At 46.7% G+C, this 10905-nt stretch overlaps 1 long non-coding RNA gene across 23 annotated transcripts in view; it reads left to right on the top strand.

The window, feature by feature from the left end:
• The first annotated feature begins 1006 nt into the window (after window positions 1–1006).
• The window catches only part of LOC138849694 (uncharacterized), a 335854-nt gene continuing 325955 nt past the window's right edge, over window positions 1007–10905 (top strand). For 5 of the 23 annotated variants that reach the window (XR_016234187.1, XR_016234189.1, XR_016234188.1 and 2 more), the window contains exon 1: window positions 1026–1868. This is a non-coding gene — a long non-coding RNA (uncharacterized LOC138849694). Of the gene's footprint in view, window positions 1869–10905 lie in introns of all 23 variants that reach the window. The other 18 variants (XR_016234180.1, XR_016234182.1, XR_016234176.1 and 15 more) reach the window with 11 other exon arrangements.

Here is a 10905-nt window from a genome sequence, read left to right as displayed (position 1 = left end):
AACCTGTTATTACACAATGCCAGCCCCTTCTATAAACTTTTTAAAGTCCTCTGGGGCCGGTGCCATGGCACAGTAGGTTAATCCTCCACCTGTGGTGCCGGCATCCCATATGGGTGTCGGTTCTAGTCACAGCTACTCCTCTTCCAATCCAGCTCTCTGCTATGGCCTGGGAAGGCAGTAAAAAATGGCCCAAATGCTTGGTTGCCTGCATCCACATGGGAGACCGGGAAGAAGCTCCTGGCTCCTGGCTTTGAATCGGTGCAGCCCCGCCCATTGCAACCATCTGGGGAGTAAACCAGCAGATGAAAGACCTCTCTCTCTGTCTCTACCTCTCAAATAAATAAATAAAATCTTTAAAAAAAATAAAGTCCCCATATTAGCACTTGTTATTTGCAATCAATGATGCTAAAGATTAAATGATTCCAAATTGGAGCAGGTGCTGTGGTGCAGCAGGTTAAACCACTGCTTACAGTGCCAGCATCCAATATCAGAGCACCGGTTCAAGTCCCAGCTGCTCCACTTCCAATCCAGCTCCCCGGTAACGCACTTGGGAAAATGGAGTTCCTGGCTCCTGGCTTCAGCCTGCAGCCTGGGATACAAAAGTGTCCTTTTGATTCTATTTTATTGGAGTTAGTCATTGTCCTAAATAGATCTGTTAATGACCATTTAATTATTTGGTGTGGATTTTGTTAAATGGTTATAACACACTTGGCTGAAGGATGAGAATTTTGATGGAGAGATATCAGGTGTGTGGATAGCAGAAGGATCGCAAAGGGGGAGGCTGAGTGGCATTGGAGGTGCTTTTCTCCCCCAGGGCAGAGCTCACCCTGAGTGTGTAACCTGTGTTGACTTCAAATCCCACCAAAGACCTTGTGAACCCCCCACCAAACACCCCCTCAGGTCATTTCCTTCCCTCTGTCCATTACAAGTGCAGCCAGACCCAATCAGAACCTAAATCAAATCATGATGATTTTTCCCACCTGCCACCCCCTTGAAATCCTCGTCAATCTCATTAGACTATGGGCAACAGCAGGAGCCTCCCTCCTTCCAGGAAAGGAGACAAGGAACACCCACATCTTGAAAAGAAAACCTTTCCAATCACCTCTTTCCTGGCAGAATCTGGAACGCTCTCCCTGCATCTCACGTGTGGTGTCTGTAACAAGAGCCAGGCGGAGTTCTCCTCCTGCTCTGCTAAGCACTGCCTCTCCGTATTCTTTATCATCTTAATTGCATCTTGCATGCCCACTTTTTTCTGCTCTGGGAGCTCTGAGTATTAATCACTTTCAAGACACTTTGGGTAATGCTGACTGCTATATCTTTTGCTGTCACCACCGTAAGGATACAGAAGATCGCAGGCGGCCAAATGGCTTCCTCCTCGATTACAACCTTCCTGAAATCAATGCCATTCCTCACCGCAGTGACTTTCTTCCAATGCCAAATCCGTCAATGCCCGTTGTAAAATTACCAAGTGTTGGGTGTTTCACCAGCCCTTCGAAAGACCTTGTTCCACGGGTGAGAGCAGAGACAGAGCTGGAGGCTGAAAGTCAGCAAGGCATTGTCACCTGAACTTCATTAGCAAGGCAGGCAATTGAGCCCTCCCGTGGGCCAGCTGAGGAGCCAGCTCCCCAGAGTGGGACCAGCAATCTCTGGCTCATCAGATTCTCCAGGTGTCTCTGATGTGGTCTGAAATTTGAGAGCTGCTGCCAGAGTGCTCTGGATGGGAGCAGGGGGCTGAGCACTGCCATGATTCACACACTGTGTGCTTTTGCTTGGGCCAGCCCACTTGGCAAGTTGTTTTCTACATCTGGAAGTGAGGACTTCTGACTGCGTAGCTCTACAGCCTCTTCTAGAACCACAATTCTAAGAAGGTATGTGGAGCAGGGGGAGAAAGACAGGAAGGGGAAGTTACAATGTGAGATGATGATGATGGTGGTGGTGGTGATTGTTAATATTTGCAAGTGCTTCCTATGAGTCTGGCACTTGGGCAAGCACTTTTATTTTCCAAGAGGTGCACAAATCTTGAAGGCAAGTGTCTTAATCCATTGGTGCTTCTGTAACAGATACTTGAGACTGGGTGATTTATAAAGAACAAAAGTTTATTGCCTAATAATTTTGGGGATTCCACGGTTCAATGTTATGGGACCAGACTCTTGCAAGGGCCTTCATGCTGTATTATGCCATGGTGGAAGGCAGAGGGACAAGATGGTGAGAGAGAGCAAGAGAACAAACTTGCAGTCCAAGCCTTGTTATAATCAGCATTAATCCATTCATGAGGATGGAGCCCTTATTTTTTTTACTTTTTTTTTTTTTTTTTTTTGACAGGCAGAGTTAGACAGTGAGAGAGAGACAGAGAGAAAGGTCTTCCTTTTTCCGTTGGATCACCCCCCGAGTGGCTGCCACGGCCGGCGTGTTGCGGCCGGTGCGCTGCACCAATCCGAAGCCCAGGAGCCAGGTGCTTCCTCCTGGTCTCCCATGCGGGTATGGGGCCCAAGGACCTGGACCAGGGGTTGGAGCCCTTATAATCTAAACACCTCCCTTTAGGCCCCACCTCCCAGTGCTGTTGCCTCAGGAGTTACATTTCCAACACATGCTGTTCAGGGGACACATTCAAATAGCAGCAGTGGCCAAATGTCACATTGTTCTGGTTTCCTTGTAGGATTCAGCTTATTCTTTCCTGACCCACCTCCAGGGCCCCTGCTAGAGGCTGTGCTACCCGCTGTGTGCATCTCTCTCTTTGTACTTGCTGCTGGACAGCATGACTATTGGCCCCTGGCCTGGTTTCTTTCACTAAGTGTGAGCTCATAGAGGGGAAGGGACACAGTGGTATCCCAGCATCCAGGCAAATGTCTGGAGCTTAATAAGTGAGTGACTCAAGGATGAAAAAATACGTACCTATCAATTATCTAATATGCTCAGAAATTGCCCAGGCATTGGCAGGACCTTCAGCTCCTCTTCCTCCTCCCTCCTCATGCCAACCATCTCCCACTTGTCTTATGCCTCTTTCCTGCGAACTCTGGAAGGTGTCCTCTAACATCACACATGGCGCAATTGCTCAGCAGAGCCCAGACTCTGCATCTTACTCAGCTCAGGGTTTCTCCATCAGAGAAAGAAGTCATTAGTTATTTCCTTTTGCTGAAATGTGTTTTAAAAGTTCTTTGAGACAAGCATTTTGCTCTTAGGTTTTGTTTCTGAAAAGCACAGAGAGAAGGATCTCCCCAAATATAAACAATAGCTGGGGCTGGGCAAGGCCTAAGAAAGGAACCAGGAACTTAATCTGGGTCTCCCACATGAGTGGCAAGAACCCAGATACTTGAGGCATCATCACTGCCTCCCAGGTTGCATATTAGCAGGAAGCTGGAATTGGAAGTGGAGCCAGGACTTGATGCTAGGCACTCTGACGTAGGACGGCAGGCATCCCAAGTAGCATCTTAACCACTGTGTCAAACACCCACCCCATGCCCTTGTTTCAATGTGTGATACACAATAGCTACTTGGAAAGTATGAAGAGACTTCAAAAAGTTCAGGGACAATGGAATTACAAGTTGTTCACTTTTGTGTAAAACATCTAAAAATCCACATTTTTTATAATATACATTTATCATGAACTTTTTGAAGACTCCTCTTATAATAAAGCTATTGTAAAAAGATTTTCTTTCTTTCTGTCTTAGAGAGAGAGAGAGAGAGAGAAAGAAAGGTCTTCCATCTATTGGTTCACTTCCTAAATGGCTACAAAAGCCAGGGCTGTGGTGCTGAAGCCAGGAGCCAAGAACTCCATCCTCGTGTCCCACATGGGTAGCAGGAACCCAGGCGTTTGGGCCATCATCTGCTGCCTTTCCACGTGCAGCAGCCAGGACCCAACCCAGCATTCCAACACAGGAAGCTGGCAACACAAGTGACCACGTAACCCACTGTGGCACAAAAATGGCCCCTGTAAAACTATTTTTTATCAGTGTTCTTTCATCCCACAGCAAAACCCTTCTCTCTCACAGATTGCCTCACAGCAAATTTGGAAAGTTTAGCCTTATGTGTCCTAACGAGTTGATGCCGGCATTTCCATAAAACAAATACACATGGTGTGAATCACCAATTCTGAGCCTAACCTCACAGACCAAGCACTGTACTGACCAAGAAGGGCAGAGAAGGACACCTCAGATGTGTCTAGGAGTGGCTGAGCTACTGGGCTTATGCATGACTCACACCCATTAGGATGTGTTTAGGAACTTTACCCCAAGATTGCCTTGTCTGCTGGTGTGCAGGCACCTTCTCTCAGGTGTTTGGCCAAACATGGATAGAGGTACTGCTGTGAGGGGATTTTGCCAATGTAATTAAGGTGCCAGATCCCTGGATCTCAAGATGGGAAGATTACCTTTGGTGAGGCTGACCTAAATAGGTGAACCCTTAAAAGAGACAAGACTGTTCTTAGCAAGATAGCTCAGCGTCCTGAGGGACATTCTCCTTTTTCTGACTGAAGATGGATGAGGCTGCAAGATAAGGCATGGAAGTGATCACTGGCTGCCATCAACCAGCAAACAGAGCCAAAGTCTTGTAATGGCAAGGAACTGCATTCTTCCAATAACCTGAACGACCTTCAGAACTGGATCCTTCCTTGGTCACCCCTTGGGATGAAACCACAGTCTGGCCAACACCTCAATTTCAGCCTTGTCAAACTCTGAATAGAGTACCCAGACAAGCTGTGGCCAACTTCCCACCCTCAGATCTGTGAATTAATAAGTGGGTGTTGTTTTAAGCTATGAAATGTGTAGTTGTTTGTTAGACAGCAATAAGAGGTGTAAGAGGTGAACACAGGTACTAACAGGTACTTACCCCTACCTTTACCCTAAAGGGTATAAGTCTAGCTACCCTAGCACAAATATGCCCCATATATTCCAACCTTGCCCCTTACCCCCACTGCTACTCTTGACCTCTCCAGAGAAGCTTCCAGAAGTATAATAACTTCAATTATAAAAGAAAGAAAAGACAGATATCAGGAAAAGGCCAGGTTGTTCTGTGATGGGCTGGGTCACCCTATATATCCTGCCTTGCCTGTGAGTGTGACTAGCAAATGCTTTTTGCAAACAACCCATTGTTTTTATGCCTCTCATCATCTAGCATGTAACCTCTCACCCTCACTCCAAGCCTGTCTGTACCCAGAGCCCTGAAATATCACAGATAGTGCCCACAGCCTTGTGACTCGTGCAGATCCCAAGCTGTCTGCTTCTTTTTCTTGGCTATAATCGATAGCCTGGCCTTGCTACAACACAAGATCAAGACAGGCCCAATTCTTCAAAGTCCTCTGCCTGCACGCTGATGGGGAGGGAGAGTCATTTATGGTCTCTGCAGCTGCACTCTCTGTAAATTGCAAGGCTGAATTTATAGGCTGAACCTTAGGCATAAAGATCAAGCTCAAGGCTGAAGAATTTCCCTGCAGGGGTGATTATAGGGGAACTGTGGGTGATGCCTTCTTTTTTGGTCTACTTAGCATTGAATGTGCTGTGTCTTGTGAATCCCTGAGGAAGCTGTCCCCCAGCACGCACTAGCTTAGTAAACTGAACACAGTTGTTCTGCTGATTTAAATTGTAGAATGGTTAACAAATCCAACAATAATGAATCATATCCATTTCATCCTGTCTTGTACAATTTCAGCTTGTCCTTGTCTGAGTCTGTGAGGTAGGGATGAGAACCTGAAACACAAAGGGAAACCTGCTTCTCCCACAGAGAGATCCTAGCCTGTTGGCTCAGGTTGTCTCCTACCTGGGTGCTCGGCCCCAGTACATTGCAGAGAGCAGAAAGGGACAGTGTTCTCTCCTGCACACTCTAACCCAGTGATAAGCCTCATTCACCTGCTTGTGAGAGCCTACACAGCCTACAAAGCAGCTACCAAAATTTGCTGCCCAGTACAATCAGCTGGGTATCTTTTTAAAAAAGATTTATTTATTTTATTTATTTACTTATTTTGACAGGCAGAGTGGACAGTGAGAGAGAGAGACAGAGAGAAAGGTCTTCCTTTGCCGTTGGTTCACCCTTCAATGGCCGCCGCGGCCGGCGCACCGTGCTGATCCGAAGGCAGGAGCCAGGTGCTTCTCCTGGTCTCCCATGGGGCGCAGGGCCCAAGTACTTGAGCCATCCTCCACTGCACTCCTGGGCCACAGCAGAGAGCTGGCCTGGAAGAGGGGCAACCGGGACAGAATCTGGCACCCCGACCGGGACTAGAACCCTGTGTGCCAGCGCTGCAGGTGGAGGATTAGCCTATTGAGCCGCAGCACCAGCCAGATTTATTTATTTTAAAGTCAGTTACACAGAGAGAAGGAGAGGGAGAGAGGTCTTCCATCTGCTGGATATCCTTAAATAATAAAATGCCTGGCTTCCACCCCACATGTGGATTTAATTTGTGTTGGGTGTAACCTGGCTATGGAGAGCTTTAAAAGCTCTCTGGGAGTGGTGGGGGTGGGGTGGGGTGGGGTGGGGTGGAGAGGAGAGAGGCAGGAGGGTCAACCTAGGAATTGAGACTGCTTGGGATGCCCATACCCCCCTGTAGACTACCTGAGTTCAAGGCCAGACTCCACTATTGACTCCAGCTTCCTGCTAATGCACACCTGAGGAGGCAACAGGTGATGGTTCAAGTGGTTGGGTCCCTGCCACTCATATGGGAGACCTAGATTGAATTTCTAGCTCCTGGCTTCAACATGGCTCAGAATTTAAAGTCTGCCTCCCAGGAGCAGGGGTCAAGGCCATCAGAGTTCTTTACTGAGCCACAGATCCGAAGGTCAACAGCAATGCTCCACATAGGGGATCCCCTCCTCTTTCTCAAAAGTTCCCTGAGCTCTGTCACCTACTCTTAGGCCTTTCATCAACCAGTATGCTGATAACCCAAACCTTTACCAACCCAGTAACTCCTGGGAGTACCAGAGGTACAGACTCAACCTCTACTCCACTGAGATACTAACGAACCTCAACTCTAACACCTCTACTAATGGAAAATCATCCTCTCCCTTCCTGGTGGCCCATCCTCTCAGCCCCCCATCTCTGCACCATCTCAGGTGTTCTATCAGTGAGTGCTCAGGCCCGCTCCACTAGATGGAGAGAAGTTTTTTCTTTTGCACTCACCAGAGGGCTTGACACAGGCAATATTGCCTGGGGCTGGGTGGCAAATCAGCCTAATCCTGGGGTTAAGTAGAGAGTCATTTTTTCCTACTCTAAGCTGTACCTTCAGTTGTTGTCTATCAGTAAGTATCAGTAAGAAAAGTAATGTTTTGGCCTCCATCTCTACTTTTTTTTTTTTTTTTTTTTTTTACTGTTGTGTATTTGAATGGCAGAGTGGCAGTGAGACAGAGGGAGAAGGAGAGCTCTATCTGTTGGTTGAATCCCTAAATGACCACAACAGCCAAGGCTGAGCCAGGCTAAAGCCAGGAGCCTGGAACTCCCTCCACTCTGTTTTAGGATTTATTAGAAATACTCAGAAGACATAAACTTCAGAAGAGTCAAAGCTATGAATTTTCCCAGCTGTCCAGAATCTCTTGCAGGCAAAGCTTAGCCACTTAATGCTTGTGCATGGTTACCGCTTGACACTTCTGTCCCTCTAGCTAAGGGGCTGGATCAGAACTAAAATTACACTTTGACCCTAACTCTGAGGTGTGCATAGCCTGTTCAGTGCCCTGAACCATGAGCTTATCCAGATGGAGAAATATTTAAGAGTGGTTGCTTGACATCACTGTCTTTAATCTCCTGCCTTTCCTGCTGCTAATCCTCATTTATCATTAGAGCTCCATAAACATGAACTGGTTCATTGGCACATGCTAGTGAAAAGTAAATGTACTTCTGAGTTTGGCACATTATGGAATGGAGGTAATATTCTGTTTAATATATATTTAGGTTATAGGTTATGTAAAGGAAGTCTATAACACAGAAAGAGCTTTCTAGAAGTTTTAATTTATAGCATGAAAGATAAGAAGAAATGCCACAGATATTTTAAATAAAAATAAGGGAGAACAGATGCCTTGAGGTTATGGTAGAGCTGCTTTGATGATTCCAGCACTGGCTGTTTGCTCACAGCTGGGGAGAGTGAGTGTCCATCTACAGTGGACCTGGGAGCTCAGCAGTTAGGAAGATGGCCCAGAGGCCTGACTGTGCTGCATGACAAAGGATCAGTATCTCTTGTGCTGAGAAGGGTATGTTCATTTAAACTGTGCCCTGGGGCCTCTACAGGAGTAGTTTGTGAAAGGCCCCTTGCAGAGTTGAGCTTTTTCATCCCCAGTGCCGGAGTCTTCCCTGTCCATAGGTCCCCTGTATTTCTGCATGTCTGTTACACTCTTCTCTTTCTCTGAAATCAGGCCTTCTGCACAAAGTCACGTGTCCCCACCACACTTGCCCCCAGTCCCCTCCATTCCAGTGCTGAAGACCTACCCTACCCTGTATCCTAAAATGTGCCTATATTTGGAGACAGGGCCTTTAAAAAGGGAATTAAGTTAAGACCATTAGGATGGACTCCTAGCTTGATATGATTGGGGTCCTTAAAAGAAGGAGGCATGAGGGATGGATGTGCACAGAGAAAAGGGCAGGGGGGCACAGTAAGAAGGGGGCATCTGCAAGCCAAGGAGAAGGGCCTCAGGAGAAACCATGCCTGCCAACACCTTGACCTTGGACCAGGTCCATGAGGAAATAAATTTCTGTTATTGAGGCAACCAGACTGGAGTATTTTGTAATAGCAGTCCAGGCAGGCTAGCCTAGCCCCCAACAGCTCTCCACAATGATTTTACAGGTTGCAGAAAGTGAAATTTTTTACTTCTGGTTCTTGAGATACGTTGGGATGATTGGCCTGGCTTAGAGTCAAGTCCACCCTCAAACCAAGGAGGACCCAGGACTGAAAATGCCTGCTGGCCTTTCACACCATAGTCCCCCTCTGTTCATTCCTGCTGATTTACTCAGGGCTCAATCAGAGACATGGGACCAGCATGATGGCCATATGTATATACACACGCACACACACAAATTGTCACAGGGATCTGAACTCACAATTGTAGGCACAGATTAAAACATCTTTCCAAGGCTTTTTCTCTGCATCTAATGCTAGAAGTTGAAAACTGCAAAGTGAGTGTTACAGACTGAATTTTGTGTCCCCTCCCAACAAATTCTGATATCGAAGCATATTCTTCAAAGTAATGGTATTCGGAGGTAGGGTACTTGGGGTGATTGGATTGCAAAGGGTGGAGCCCTCATGAATGGGATTGTTGTCTTTATGAGTAGAGATGCAAGAGAGATGACCTCTGTCCGCCACAAGAAAGCAACCATCTGTAAACCAAGAAGAGGGTCCTCACCAAGAGCCAAACCATGATAGCACCTTGACTTCAAAGTACCAGTCTCCAAAACCATGAGAGGTGAAGGTTTATTGTTTAAGACACCCAAGCTGACTGAGACAGGAGGTCAGCAAAGACAAGCCAGAACCCACAGGGCAATTGAACCCCATTCCCTCACTGCTTCCAGCTGTGAGGATGGAGTGTCCTGCAGGGATCAGATCATGGAGCTAAATACCCACCTGGCCCAAGGTTGAGACAAGCTGAGAGAGGAGTCAAGAGAAAGTAGAGGACCTGCAGGCCAGCTGCTATTCACACATCAGTGACTCAAACCAGCAGGTAAATGTTAACATGCACAGTTGCCACAGCCTCAACTTACTGAATGCAACAACCATGTGATTGCCTTCCAGCCTTGGGCATAATGTCTCCTGTGGCCCACCTTTGCTGGAATTATGCAGGGGAGGATGTTGTGGGAAGCATAGTTCAGCCTAGCCAAGGTAACGAATGTAGTGTATTCATGACATTTGTTTACAGCAGCTCCCATTGCAAGGCTGTGTGAGTCTTCACCAGAGGAGGTGGCCCCTGCCTGTCTCCCTTTTCCAAGTCCCTACTCTTCCCCTTTTTCCTCCTCTGCTCTTCTTTGTTTTCTGCAATATCCATGAAGGCAAAGGTACCAAATGGTTGGGAGTGTTTCAGAAATTGTTAAGATGAGGAAGGGCCCAGAGGGGCTTTGCAGACACCCAGCTGGGCTGTGTACACCATGTCTGCAGGGGGCAGGAAATCCAGGCTAGGAAACCCCAGCCCAGGCTGCCACAACTCCCTATAACAGCTGGAAATGGGCATGAACGGGTTTTTGGGTCTACCTAATGGGACCAGTGAGAATGAAGCAGATAACAATGATAATTTCACTTCATCGTATTTGGGAATCTCTCTACCTAGTATTGAGCAGTATTTTTAGAATTGGCTATTTTTTATTCCCCTCATTCCCAGAAGGGGACAAGGAGCTTATTGCAAATGAAATCCAAACAGATGGAGAGAAAGTATGGAACCATCCCTTAAAAAGAGCCCAAATCCAGGTCCTTCACACCAGATTCCATGGATATAAATCTCAATAATTCACAACCCCTCCTTGATTAAAAGCAAGACAGAGGAGACACATTTCCAACAGGAAGATTGGTCCTTAAGTAGAAATGCCTGTTTCCATGGTGACAGCCCATTAAGTTACAGTTTGGAACAGAGAACTGAAAAAAGTAGTTGACTAGATATTTAGAGTTTTAAATCCATATGATCAGTTGGAGGATTGGGGGGCTTCCAGAAGAGCTTCACATATTGGGAAAGATGAGTCATCAGTCATTTCAGAAGCACCATTCCTCGCTTAGGGAGCTAGGGTTGCATCAGGCTTACCAGGAAGAATTGGGTAGATAGAAATAAGTTTATAATAATGACTCTGAATGCAGGAAGCAGAACTTTCCTTGCCAAAGGACCTCAAATTTCTCTGAAGCATGATTTAGGAACTAGCATTCAACATGTGCATTTTCCTCTCTTGGGGTCAGTTAAATTCCCTTTATATTAGTTCACAACCATGGTGGTAAATTAGAATAAACTGTAGAGCCATGTA

The sequence above is a fragment of the Oryctolagus cuniculus genome, chromosome 5, assembly GCF_051225735.1.
Source record: "Oryctolagus cuniculus isolate XC-2025 breed Fujian yellow rabbit chromosome 5, ASM5122573v1, whole genome shotgun sequence".
Taxonomy (NCBI): domain Eukaryota; kingdom Metazoa; phylum Chordata; class Mammalia; order Lagomorpha; family Leporidae; genus Oryctolagus; species Oryctolagus cuniculus.
This window is presented reverse-complemented; position numbering and strand designations above follow the sequence as displayed.